The sequence below is a fragment of the Bufo bufo genome, chromosome 2, assembly GCF_905171765.1.
Source record: "Bufo bufo chromosome 2, aBufBuf1.1, whole genome shotgun sequence".
In the NCBI taxonomy this organism is placed as follows: Eukaryota; Metazoa; Chordata; class Amphibia; order Anura; family Bufonidae; genus Bufo; species Bufo bufo.
In genome coordinates this window covers 806,245,635-806,260,149 of record NC_053390.1, presented here as the reverse complement: position 1 = coordinate 806,260,149, position 14,515 = coordinate 806,245,635, and positions in this window count along the sequence as shown.

Below are 14,515 nucleotides of genomic sequence, written 5' to 3'. Positions count from 1 at the left end.
TTCACACACAAGTAAAGTCCATAAACAATAAAAGTCACCTTTTCTCCTGGGTGTTAATTCACACCCTGTTAGCCGTTCAGCCTCATCAAGTCCATAGGTGGCCTGTTCGCCTTTAGAGGGGCCTGAGTCCTCCAGCCCGGCTCAAACCTCTAATCCCAGCACAGCCCTCTGTTCACAGCACACAGACTCCTGAGCTCCACTGTTAGAAGGAGGTAAATCCACACACCTGACAGTGCTGGCTGGTTTTTATGCCTGGCAAAACCTGGCCTGGAACGTGGGGAGTAGTCACCCACCCAGCACTTTGACTACTCCCAGTAAGAGCTGTCCCGAATCAGCTATAAAAGCCATGCTAAATCTTTAGGTGTCAATTATCAATATCTGCTGCTGACACATAAAATACCTGCTCTTACTTCACCGAGGCCAGTAACCTTGGTGACACATACCTTCCATCCACGATGATTCCAGGTACTTTCTTACACTCTAATAAACTAGCTTATAAAAAAATATAGATCACAGTTACACTTTAAAGAGCTATTGTCAGTAGGATCAACCCTATTAAACCATGCATACTGTTTGGAAGGGTTCATCCTGATAATTAAAATGATACTTGTCTTGTGAAAATCAATTGTGGCATTCGAAAGAAAGAAAGACTTTTATTCTATGAGGGTTTCACTGCAGCAAGGGGTGGGGCCAGTCCCCTCAGTGTATTTCAGCTTTCCAGTTCTGGCCCCGCCCATTAGTGTACCTCTGGCCACACCCCTAAGGTCCACTAAAGCCCTTATAGTCATGAAGTCTTTTAGGGAATGCCACAACCGATTTTCACAAAGCAGGTATCATTTTACTCAGCAGGATCAACTCTGCTCTAAAAGTGGTAAAACATAATAAGCCACCTAGATAAATTTAGTGTCACCATAATCATACAGACCTGGTGAACATGGTTGCCATGTCATTTGTACAGTATATTTAAACGCTGTAAAGCAAAACTCAAAAGAACTATGGTGCAATTGCAGCTTTCACCCACCCAAAAAAGTTTAACAATATTTCAGTACAAGTTATGCTAAATTCAGCAGTTTCAATCAAAAATACAACTTGTCCCACAAAAAACATAAACCCTGAAAAGTAGGCCCAGACTTAGAATCTGCCTCACCGGGCAGATTCCTGGTGGGCCGGTCACTCGGTGGACTGCTCATAGAGTTCACCCTGCCCACCTGTTAAATGGAGCACTGTGTGTAGAACTAAAGCTGTGAGTGGACCTCAGCACTGTCTGCTTCACATTTCTCTTGCTCCAGCTGAGGAACATGTCTCATTTCTTCTTCTAAAGGCAGCAGGGCAGGAGCTGGATCCTATGGTCTGACGTTAGAAATGGCCTTGCGGTTCGCCCGCTGGTCATTTCGCAGCGAATTTTGCTCGTTTGCTATTCACCGAACATGCAAACATATGGCGATATTCGCATGCACCATATTTTTTTGCATAGAGCCGAACTTTGACCCATGACACATCCATCAGGTGGGACAGGACAGCCAATTGAAACGTTTCAGCACATGGATACACCCCCAACCCTATAACCGAACCCGATCATGCAGCCATTTTACATTATGTGTTTGGCCAGTGTAGGCAGAGGTTGCATTTTGGAGCAGGGACAGTTAGGGACACCAAACGCTAGCTAATAGGGCCAGAAAAGTCTTTTTAGAACTGGTATAGGTGTGCTATCGATAGGTGTGATATAGAGGGGTGTAATATACTTATAAAATACTTTCTAACATATAAATTATATTATACTGTATTTGTCTTGTGCAGCAGTTGTGTGCGGTTCTGCTGCGATACCGCAGCTAGATAGAGGGACAAACGCTATTGGAGTAACTAATTGCGATGTGATATACCTGTTGCCCCCCAAAAAACTGCCTGAGGGCTGCAATATACCTTCTTCCACAAAATCCTGATTGAGGGGTGCTACATACCAGTTTCCACCAAATACTTATTGAGGGGTGCCATATACCTTCTTCCAAAAAATACTGATTGAGGGGTGCTATTGCTATATACCTTCTTTCACCAAATACTGATCGAGGGCTGCGATACACTTGCTTCCACAAAATATTGATTGAGGGGTGCCATATATCTGTTTCCGCCAAATACTGATTTAGGAGTGCCATATACCTTCTTCCACAAAATGCTGATTGAAGAGTGCTATTGCTATATACATTCTTCCTCTAAATACTGATTGATGGCTGCGATACACCTGCTTCCAAAAAATACTGATTAAGGGGTGCCATATACCTGTTTCCACCAAATACTGATTATGGGGCACTATATACCTTCTTCCACAAAATCCTGATTGAGGGGTGCTATATACCTGTTTAGGCCAAATACTGATTGAGGGGTGCCATATACTGTACATTATTCCACAAAATACTGATTGAGGGGTGCTATTGCTATATACCTTTTTCCACCAAATACTGATTGAGGGCTGCGATACACCTTCTTCCACAAATGCTGTTCTTCTCTACGGACTTAGGCAGAGGGTCATTTAGAAAATGACAGGCAGAGGAAGAGGCAGACCGTTCCGCAGGGAAAGTAGGGGTCGGGAAAGTGCTCCAGGCCGGAGCCTAAGTGGGAAGTTGGAGAAGGTGAGTGCGATAACTTCAACAGGCACACCAGAGTTGGTTGAGTGGGTCACTCAGCCTTTCGCTTCTGCACCCTCCTCATCCTCTGCATCTGCACCCTCCTCACTCTCTGCTGTGTGCACCCCCAAAGACACCACCACCACCATAGCCCCTCCATTCAAGTCAGAGGAATTATTTTCCCATTCATTCCGAGACCTTACCGATGCGCAGCCATTCTTGGCATCGGATTAGGAAGAGGAGGTAGCAACGGCCGCCACACAGCGGTCTGACGACAGTACCCAGCCCAAGGAGGGTGGTCCACGCTGTTGCTGCCTACTCGGATATCTCTAATGTCAGTGGTGGTGAAGGTGACGATGATGACGTGTCGATGGACGTCACGTGGGTGCCCACAAGAGAGGAAGAGGAGGGGAGTTCAGAGGGAGAGAGACGGAGCAGCAGATAAGGAGAAGAAGCAGGCAGAACTCACAGTGCACAGGAGGCAGAAAGCAGACTGCAAATGTATCTAGAGCGAGCCATCCACCATGCACGGTCACATCTTGCGCTCCCAGGACGCCAGCATATGGCCCCGCAGTGTGGGGGTGTTTTTTAACGTCTCAGCAGCTGATAATAGTGTTGCCACCTGCAGCCTGTACTGTCAACACATAAGTCAAGGTAAGCCCAACACTCACCTTAAGAAGGCACCTGGCCTCCCATGACCGAGCCCAGTGGGAGCAACGCCGTCAGAGCCCACAAAGCCACACTCCCGGCGCTCAACATCCTGCCTCTTCTCCTTCTCCTCTTTCCTCCCATTTGTCTTCCACTCCACCTTCCACCGTGCCGTCGTCTCATTCATCTGGCACAAGGCAGGCTTCCGTGGCCCAAATGTTCGAGCGTAAAAAAATGATGATGCTGGATAATCCTCTTGCCCAACGGCTGACCGCTGGCTTGTCAGAACTGCTAGCCCGCCAACTTCTGCCATATAAATTGGTGAACCCGGAGGCCTTTAGAAAATGGAAGGTCCCTGGAAGGAAATATTTCTCCCAGAAGGGCATCCCTGAACTATATGGCCACGTTCAGCGGCAAGTTAATATATGTCTGGCACACAGTGTCGGTGCCAAGATACATCTAACCACAGACACGTGGTCTAACAAACACGGGCAGGGAAGGTACATTTTTACTGCCCACTGGGTGAACCTTCTGACGGCCATCAAGCATGTAACCCGTGGCACCCGTGTGGATTTGGTGTTACCGCCACGGATTGCATGCAGGCTGCCTCTTCTTCTCCTCCTCCTACTCCGTCTCCTCCTACTCCGTCTCCTCCTTTTCCACTGCTACCGCCTCTTCCGCTGTGCCCCCCAAGCTCCCAGAACCTATTCGACGTGCCAGGTGAGATGTTGCCATGCTGTGCTGCGGCTGTTGTGCCTGGAAGCCAAGAGCCACACCGGTCCTGCACTGCTTTCAGCTCTGCGGTCACAGGCTGATCAGTGGCTAACCTCACTCAATTTGACAGTTGGTAAAGTGGTGTGCGACAACAGTGCCAATCTGCTGAGCACGCTGAAACAGGGCAAAATGACACACGCGCCGTGCATGGCACACGTCCTGAACTTAGTCGTGTAGCGATTCGTTGCAAAATACCCCGGGGTCCAGGACATCTTGCGGCAGGCCGGAAAATCTCTGGCCATTTTAGAAGATCTTACACGGCCATGGCTTACCTTGCTGACGTTTAGCGGCGAAACCACTTGCCCGTCAGACGTCTCATTTGTAACTGCCCGACGCGCTAGAACTGAACCTTGTATATGCTTGAAAGGCTGCTCCAGCAGCAACGTGCCGTTAACGACTACCTGTATGAACTCTGCGGCAGGACAGGTTCAGGGGAGCTTGGTTTCTTTTCACCGCGCCAGTGGCTGCTCATGCGCGACGCATGAAGACTTCTGCGGCCATTTGATGAGATCACCCAACTGGTCAGTCGCAGCCAGGGCGCCATCAGTGACATCGTACCTTACGCCTTCTTTCTGGAGCGTGCATTGCGTCATATCATTGATCAAGCCGTTGAGGAGCAGGAGCTGGAAGATGAAGAAGTCGCAATGCTGAATGAATTCCCAGGGAGGGCTACTTCATCTGAGACAAGTCAGCAGGAGTCTGAAGAGGAGTTAAAAGAGGATGGTGGCTGGAGGGAGGAGGAGGAGCAAGAAGAGCAGGCTTTAAACTTTTCGGGAATCCCTGGTGTGGTCTGTGGCTGGGGGGAGGAGACCGAAGATTACATTCTACTGGGCAATGAGCAGGAGCCAGGTCGCTCCACCGCTTCCAATTTAGTGCAAATGAGGGCCTTCATGCTCCAGTGTTTGAAGAGGGACCCCCGTATAAAAAGCCTAAAGGTCAAGGACCTGTACTGGGTGGCAACGTACTTAGACCCCCGGTACAAACACAACATGGCGGACATGTTACCAGCATCACAGAGGGCTGGCAGAATGCAGCATTTCCTTTGCTGCGAGAGATGCTGCATTCTGCTGTTGCAGGCACTGGCAGAGGAATTTCCACTCACAGCGAAACAGATGCGGGTACCAATCCTACAGCGCCTGCAAAAAGAGGGCAGTTTGAAGATGTGTTGGTCACTTCGGATATGAGATCATTCTTGCAGCCAACCCATCGACAGCCCCCCTCCGGATCCAGTCTCAGAGAATGCCTAGACCGACAGGTGTCCGACTACATCGGGTTAACGGTGAGAAGGAAAGGAACCCCTTGACTACTAGGTGTGCAGGCTTGACCTGTGGCCAGAGCTGGCACAATTTGCCATGGAACTCTTGGCTTGCCCCTCATCAAGTGTCCTGTCCGAAAGGACATTCAGCACAGCATGGGGGATCGTGACCGATAAGCGTACTCGCCTAGCTCACAACAGTGTGGACTGCCTCACATTTTTAAAAATGAATGAGGCATGGATCTCTGAGGAATTCAAAACCTGTGATGACCACGTGTAAATGAATTTCCTCATGCCAGCCCACACATGTCTGCCACCACCCAGAACAAAGAATGGTCCTTGACTCATGTATATAAAAGGCCTTTTCTGGCCTAATTTTTGGGGCCTGTACTGGCCAACAGCTACATTTGTTATCTCTAGCCACATAATCACACCCCTGTCTCACTACTCTGCCTCTCATGGTGGCGTATGAACCGCATTCATCATAAAGACCTTCTAATGTCATAGGATCATGTGACTGTGCCCCCACCCCTTACTGTGCCCCTCACCCCATACTGTGCCCACTTTTTCCCTGCATTCTGCCCTCTTACCACACCCTGTGCAGTGCCCCTAGTCATTGTACTGTGCCCTCTTATACCCTTATACCCGGTGTTATCCGGTCAGTGTGCAGAGGTGTTATCCGGTCAATGTATGGCGGTGTTATCCAATAACAGGATGGCCATAACTGTATCCCTTTCCCTGCCCACGCCATCCTTTTTTAGACCTGGCATGAGCGGGAAAAATATGCAGATTGCGGTGCTAAGGACCTTTGCGCCACAATCTGTATCAGAAATACGCCTAAGGCTACTTTCACCCTCGCGTTTGGTGCGGATCCGTCATGGATCTGCACAGACGGATCCGTTCAGATAATACAACCGTCTGCATCCGTTCAGAAAGGATCTGTTTGTATTATATTTAACATAGCCAAGACGGATCCGTCTTGAACACCATTAAAAGTCAATGGAGGACGGATCCGTTTTCTATTGTGCCATGTGTCATAGAAAACTGATCCATCCCCATCGACTTACATTGTGTTTCAGAACAAATCCCTTTGGCTCAGTTTCATCAGACGGACACCAAAACGCTGCAAGCAGCATTTTGGTGTCCGCCTCCAAAGCGGAACGGAGGCAAACTGATGCATTCTGAGCGGATCCTTTTCCATTCAGAATGCATTAGAATGCAAACTGATCCGTTTTGGACCGCGTGTGAGAGCCCTGAATGGATCTCACAAACATAAAGCCAAAACGCCAGTGCGAAAGTAGCCTAACATAGACGTATTTCTATATAATAAATGACCACCTAATTGTATTATTATTCGGGGGATAGATTCTAGTGTATTATACTGTGCCCTGTATTTCCCAGTAGAAAATGATCCTTGGGAAACACAGTCCTCATCCCTGACCACCAGGACCAGATAGCGCTCTGTCAGTACATGGCGGCCTCCCCTCTCCGCCACGCTGCTCCGCTGTGTACTGGTGCTTATTCTGACACTAGGGCTGGGTTCACATCCTATTTGTGCCATCCATTTAATGCAGACCAAAAATGTATGCGTTAACAGATGCCTCAGACTGATGCCGCACAGTGGCGTCCAATCACCATACAGTTCCATGGTAGAAAAAAAACTACGTTTACGTATGCATTTTTTTAATGGACTCTGCAGGATACAAAAACGTGGAGTGCTGCACATTTGTATACAACGGATAGGAAATAAACATTTTCTAGGCTTCAGCAGGGCTCATTTTTGAGAGTTTCCCTTTAAGACGCATAAAAATGGCCGTTTATTAAAATACATATTTTTTGTGGGATTTTTTGCCAATGATCCCCCTATGGTATATCACTGTCCATGTTGTTGGACTATTTGTGTACTTCTAGTAGGTGTTTGCTGGCTGCAAATATGACCTGAAGGTTTTTCAGGTTCGCCTGCCATTAAAGTGAATGGGGCCTGCTGCGAACGCTCGGTTCGCAAATATTTGATCGTCCCGGACGATGTTCGTCCATCACTACTGGAGACATGGCGCATAGATCTCACGGCCACTAGAGCCCTGTGGGGGCCGAACTGGAGGAGGAGGACATTGGAGCACAAGCAATATGTATCGAAATGGGTGTTTTTTCTACTCAGGTGTCAGGAGAGAAGGAACAGGAGCAGCCAGAGGAGCTACAGGGCGATGAGGAAGAGGAGGCAGGGGATCCAGACACACCGTGGCAGTATGCAGTGGAGGTGGAGGCAGGGAGTCCCTCCGAGTCACTTGCACAAATGGCCCGCTGCATGCTCACTTGCTAGCGTAATGACAGCCAAATTGTCACCATTCGGCAGAGGGATGACTACTGGCTCTCCACCTTGTTGGACCCTCGCTACCGGTCCAAAATGGGGGCCTTTTTTACACCATTCTGAGAGGGAGGACAAAGTGAACTACTATAGAGACATCCTATGTAGTCATTTGGCTGCTGCCTATCTGCACCATCGTCCATCCTCTCGCAGGTCTGACCAGGGGGGCCCTCTGCACTCACGTTCCATTGCCATGTCTGCAGGGGAGAAGTGGGGTGGCAGGAGCAATACCAGCTCCATCAGCAGCAGCCTGAGTCTACAGTCTCTGATGAGCAGCTTTCTTCACCCGCCTAGTGAAGAAACTACTAACCAGCAGCTAGACTTAGAGCAGGACCTCAATCAGCAGGTGGTGGCATAATTGGACAGCACTCTGCCACCCCACATTAAATATCCGCTGGACTACTGGGCAACCAAACTGGATTTGTGGCCGCAACTGGCAGAGTTTGCCCTGGAAAAGCTGTCCTGCCCATCCAGTATTGTGGCATCAGAGCGGGTGTTTAGTGCAGCAGGGGCCATAGTTACCCCAAGGAGAACTTGCCTGTTCACCCAAAATGTTGAGAGATTGACTTTGGTCAAGATGAATCGGGTGTGGATCAGCCAGGATTTCCACCCACCAATGCCTGATGCATCAGACTAGATCATCCATGTGCCACACCAACACTTTGACAAAAGAGACCGGTTTCTTCTGGCTACCTGCCTCAGCTACTATTCTGCCACCCGCTTGATGCCACACATCTGATGCCAAGTGCTCCTTTTTTCACCCACCATCTTCAGCTGGTACTGGTATTGCCACCCACCTCCACTCTGTCACCTTGCCACTCTGTGGCCTCCTCATGCTGCTGCCATCTCCACACGGAGTGGGTACAAAACACAGAAGACATGCAAATATTCCATTCACGTGTCATCTCTGTTTTGGATCCACTCCTGTTTTTTTTTGCATTGGCAATACTGATAGATTACTGACCAAATGCTGACCGAGCAAAGGCGGATGCTCCACAGACAGGATCCATTTTTTGGGGGTTATTGTTCCGACGGATCAAGAGAAAGGGCAAAATGATCAGTGACATCAACACAAACTTACTGCTGACACCCTCTCCACTCTGTCGGGGGGCTCTACTTGTATAAGCGTTTAATAGAAGAGCTTCTGTAGACATCTATGTGGAATCAGCTGACAACAGTGTAAAAGGAGTGCGCTTCTTCTTGACGCTAACATCGACCTGTAAGGCTAAGTTCATAGTAGAGTTATTTGATCAGTTTTAACCCCGTTGCGTGCCTAAATTAGTGAACTGCGCCTGTCATCAGCATGTCCTACTGACTCGCAGTATTATTTCACTACCACAGCAGACTCCCTATGCTTGTTACTGCTAGGCACAGTGTTCTACACCACTATAAAGGCTCTCTGCAGCCAGGAAATAGCCGTTTTTCAGAAAATTCGGCGAACCGGCCGAATCAAATTATTGAAAAATTCGCTTATCTTTAGTTGTAATGTCAATGTTGAGGAGTGTATATATACACCCGAACTATGTAAATACTGCTGGGACATATAGGAATAATATATTCTTTTGTTTTTATCAATTTTGGGTTAGAGGCCAACAATGTCCTGCCTTGGGAACCATCTAACCCAAATCTGACCCTTTAAATATGTACTCTGCATTGGTGAGATGATTGATGTATCTGACAAACATAAAAGAGAAAAAAATGTGCAATATTAATGGAGCAAAATAAACTTAAAAAAAAAATTCTGCCATAAAATCCAGCAGGTGTTGAGCTACTTTCCCTTCATTTTCGTTAAATCTGCCGAGCCCCCTGGCAGCCATTTCCAGATGTAACATCTGAATTGTCTGCCTTGCATGTGAATGTGTTTCTCCCCCTCCCAGGGGTTTAGCATTGTTTATTATAATTTACTTCTCCGTATTTATTTCCTAACTGCAAGTATGAAGAGATTACACCACAATTTGCTGGGCTGTCATTCAGGCTGGGGGAAGAAAACAGAGCGTTTCATAATTACGTCTCGTTACAGCGCGTAGAAGAAATGGGGAATCAGCCATTGTGGTTGCTGGGGAGAAGACAGATTTATGCTGGACGGCTTGTCTCATCCATAATGCATTACTATAGTGTTATAGGCAAGATAAAAAAAATATGCATGAGGAGGACCATAGCGGAGTTAAAGCAGAGTGTAAGCCTTCATGTAAAAATTGTTCCCAATATATTGTAACACTGTGGTCATGTAAGAGGATTGTGAGAAGTGCACCCCTCCTTACAAGTTTAAACCTGTTAATGTGGGTTACTGTCTTACCGTTTTGTGGTGGCCACTCCACCTAGTTAAAAGTTTGGACTGTTACTTGACTGTTGCTATACTGTACCTTCAAGGCTATGGCTCCACGGTGACACTGGTTGCATGACAGCTGTCACGGCCACAATCTCAAGGGCATTGCAGTGTAGCGATGATCCCATAGAAATGAATGAGGTGCGACTCAAGTTGCAACTCATGCAGCACACGTGCGACTCCCTAAAACTACAACAAATTTTGAATTTTTCAGTCCTAAAAGTAGATAAAAATAAACAAATGAGTCAAAAAAATGTTGTCTTGTTCATTTTTTTATTGAGGAATATTATGCAATATCACATATCTGTGAATGACAAAAGTATGATCTTCTGAAAACATTTTTGTGGAAATGTATCATGGCGCAAACAAAATAGATTTCTGAGGACCTCATAAGACTTGCAGATGCTCATCAGGGTGAAAAAAGGCTACAGAACCATTTCTAAAGAGTTTGGACTCCACCAATCCACAGACAGAGGAAATTCAAGATCAAAATTACCCCAGGAGAGCTCGACCAACTTAGAACATGCCAGGAGCAAATCGTGTAATAGTCCGTAAGGTCACAAAGATACCCAAGGGAACCTCTAAGCAACTAAAGACCTTTCTCACATTAGCTCATGTTAATGTTCATGAGTCCACCCTCAGGAGGACACTAAACAACAATGGTGTGCATAGCAGGATTAGAAGAAGAAAGCTACTGCTTTTCAAAAAGAACATTGCTGCCCATCTGCAATTTGCTAAAGATCACATGTACAATCCAGAAGGATATTGGAACAATGCTTCATGGACAGATGAGACCAAAAGAACTGGTTTAAATGAGAAGAGTTATATTTGGAGAAAGGAAAGCAATGCTTTCCACATAGAAATGTCACCCCCATCTGTGAAACAGTGGTGGTGGAATCATAGTTTGGGCCTGTTTTGCTTCATCTGGGCCAGAACAGTTTGCCATCATTGATGGAACAATGAATTCTGAATTATACAAGCAAATTTTAAAGGAAAATGTCAGGACTTCTGTGCATGTGCTCTATCTCAAGAGAACGTGGTTCATGCAGCAAGACAACTGTATTCTTTGGTAGTGCAGAAGATGGGAGTAGTAGTGGCCCTGATGAGATGTTGTGCTGTGTCATGGTGTACTCCCTCAGAACATCACTTCCTGGGGTTCAGTGTAGTGAATACGTTTTGCGAAGGAAACACACAGAGATTATAGAACAGAGAACATCTTCCTTTACTAAGTGCAAAAACAAATCAGTGCAATTTCTTCTCCCAGATAATGGGGTGCATTGGCTGGCAATGTGGCAGAAGATGACACTCAGAAGTTTGCTAGCTGACAATATCTCTCTCCTGATTCCCTTCCCAACGGCTGTACTCTGGCACCCGTGGCTGTAGGTGTCCACTGTAGGATGCAGGCTTCTAGCTATGCATGTCCTGAACCGTGGTGGTGTCTTAATGTGTTTCCCCTCACCTTGCAGCACAGTCTGTACAGCTTTTTTGCTTAATCACTCTGCTGACACAAATAATTATTATAGCTTACAGATCTTCTGTAGCCTGGGACCCTGCAGGCACTCTGGGGCAGTGTTCCTCCTAGACGAGCTACCTCTGTGGTCCTAATAGCCTGGGGAAATGGGATGGTAAGTCCCATTTATATTGACAAACACTGCCAACCATACCCAACCTGCTGGTGAATAAAGTGTATAGCATGACTACATGACATTGCATTACACTACAAACCATTACAATAGTAGTACCCCAAGGTCTGGGTTACTGGGTTACTACACAATCATCCTAAGCACACAAGTCATTCTACCAAAAAATAGTTAAAGAAGAATAAAGTTAAAGTTTTGGAATGACCAAGTCAAAGTCCTGATCTTAATCCAATAGAAATGTTATGGAACGATCTGAAGCGAGCAGTTCATGAGAGGAACCTTTTGAACATAACAGAGTTGAAGTTGCTTTGTATGGACTAAAATTCTTCCAAGCCGATGTGTAGGACTAAGACTCACATACTTTTGTCACTATACACAAAACTTCACATACTTTTGCCACTCACAGGCATGTGATATTGGATCATTTTCTTCAACAAATAAATGGCCAAGTTGAATAGGCTGCAGGGAGACTACAGGGAGAGTGCAGGGATACTACTGGGAGAGCGCAGGGATACCACAGGGAGACTTATTCTGCGTCAGTTTTATTTATTTATTCCTACATTTATTTATTCCTACATCAGCCGCAAACTACGATATGTCATTCAATACCAATAAGATGGAAGCCTTTATTATTCGGATGCCAGCGTGCCAACTAATACCATCCAGTGTGCACACCTTAGGGGGGACAGTTCTTAATGATTGCCATCCTCATCTTTTGCTGGCAGCACGGCCATTCAGAATGAAGACCGACTATACAGTATGTTCTTCATTATTACATGAATTACGGCTCCATGTGGCTGCACCCTAAGGACACATAGTGATTTATAGCGATTTGTGATGAATTAATTCGGAACAAATCAAATTTTTGGTGAACTTGGGCGAATCAAATTTTTTAAAAAGTCACTCATCTCTAGTTATCATGTGAGCTGGAATATGGTGCAGATTCCAATGAGTAATGAACTAGCAGGGGAGGTGAGTGGCAATAGGCACTATTTTACACCATCTCAGGGAGTAGATAGGGCAAAGATCCAGCTAAGCACCACAGATAGTTGAAGGCTGGGCTAGACAGAAGATGCTTAGCTGTAGATCCTAACAGCAGCCAGGCTCTGTATAATAGGTCTGTGAACAAGACCAGCCAGCCTGCCATTTGCAAGTAATAGTGTGTGAAAGACTTTGCGGGTCATTTATTAAGACCAGCATTTTAGACGCTGGTCTTAATGCCCCTTTAGCTGGTAGTGGATGCACTGAATTTATCTAGCGGCCTCTACATAACTTCGGCGTGTCCACCGCCGTCTAAATCTAAGCCAGCTTCTTTGCTGGCGTAGATTAAGACCATTTTCTATGCCTAAAACAGGATACATCAAAAAGTAGCAAATATCTGTTAGTAAATAACCCCCTTTGTGTATCAGGAAGAGTAGACCGCAGCTAAGGAGAATGTGCACAGTGGTAGTGGGAATGGAGATACCGCAGCATTGGGGCACCTAACGGAGACTGTGCCAATTGTGCCATTGTCACGCAGGTGTAATGCAAGCCAGAGGAAGGTGGGCAGCAGCTCATTAAGCTCCAGGATGCATTGCAATTACGTAGCTGTTAACCACTTCCTTCCCTCACATACAGTCCCAGACATACGTTTCATATACAAGACCCCTCAACTTCCTTCTCCACTGTCTATAGAGATTTACTGTAGCTCTATATTTCCATTAATTTAGAAGTACTGTAGTGATTAATGACTGAAAGGTGTCTGGACCAATTCACCGGCTTCACAACGAGATCACAGAGTCCAGCACTGAGAGTAGGAATTAGGGAAGCTACTGAGCATGTGCGTCCACCACTGAGTGCAGGAAAAGTGGACAGCAGGAGGCGCTACCAGAGAAGAAAATGTAATGCATGTAAAAAAAACAATCAACATTTTTATTGTGTGTATATTACAATAGTACATCATATGAAATGCCTGATTCATTGCATTGTAGTAATTATTGTGGAATAACCTCTTTAAAGGTGTTAGCTGACTAGGATATGCCATTGATGTAAGATATGTGCAGGTTCTACCTCTGGGACACACTCTTATCTCCATAACAGGGCCCTCGATGTGAATGGAGAGCAGCCGTGCATGTGTATCCACCATCTGTTCACTGGTATAGGAGTTCTAAAAATAACCAAGCACTAGTCTAAAAGTTTTTTTTTTTTTTGCGGCCTTTTAAGGTGGCCATACACATTAGACCAACACCGGCCCAACCTGCTAATTTTGGCAGTCTAGCCAGCCATCTGATGTGCATTAGAGGTTCAGACGATGTTCGTTCAGCAGATATCAGGGAAATAAAAGGCTCGGCATGTGGAATTTCAACAGGCCGATCCTTTTGTTCTCAATGGAGGTAAGTTGCCACCAGAGGTTTATTGCAGAGGCTAACTTACATTTCCTTATTAAGAATGGGGAGGTTAAAGGGCATCTGTCAGCAGGTTTGTACCTATGAAACTGGACGACCTGTTGCATATGCGCTTGGCAGCTGAAGGCATCTGTGTTGGTCCCATGTTCAAATCTGCCCGCACTGCTGAGAAAAATGAAGTTGTATTATATGCAAATGAGCCTCTAGGAGCAACGGGGGCATTACCATTGCACCTAGAGGCTCTGCTGTCTCCACAGCTGTCATGCCCTCTGCACTTTGACAGGGCCAGCCAGTGAATAAGTGAACACTCTTGGACCTATCAAAGTGCAGAGGAAGTGGCAGTTGCAGAGAAAACAGATCCTCTAGGAGTAAAGGCAACCGGCCGATCCTTTTGTTCTCAATGGAGGTTGCTCTTAGAGTCTCATTTGCATATATTGAAACATCATTTTTACTAGCAATGTGTACACATATGAACATGGGACCAACACAGATGACTTCAGCTGCC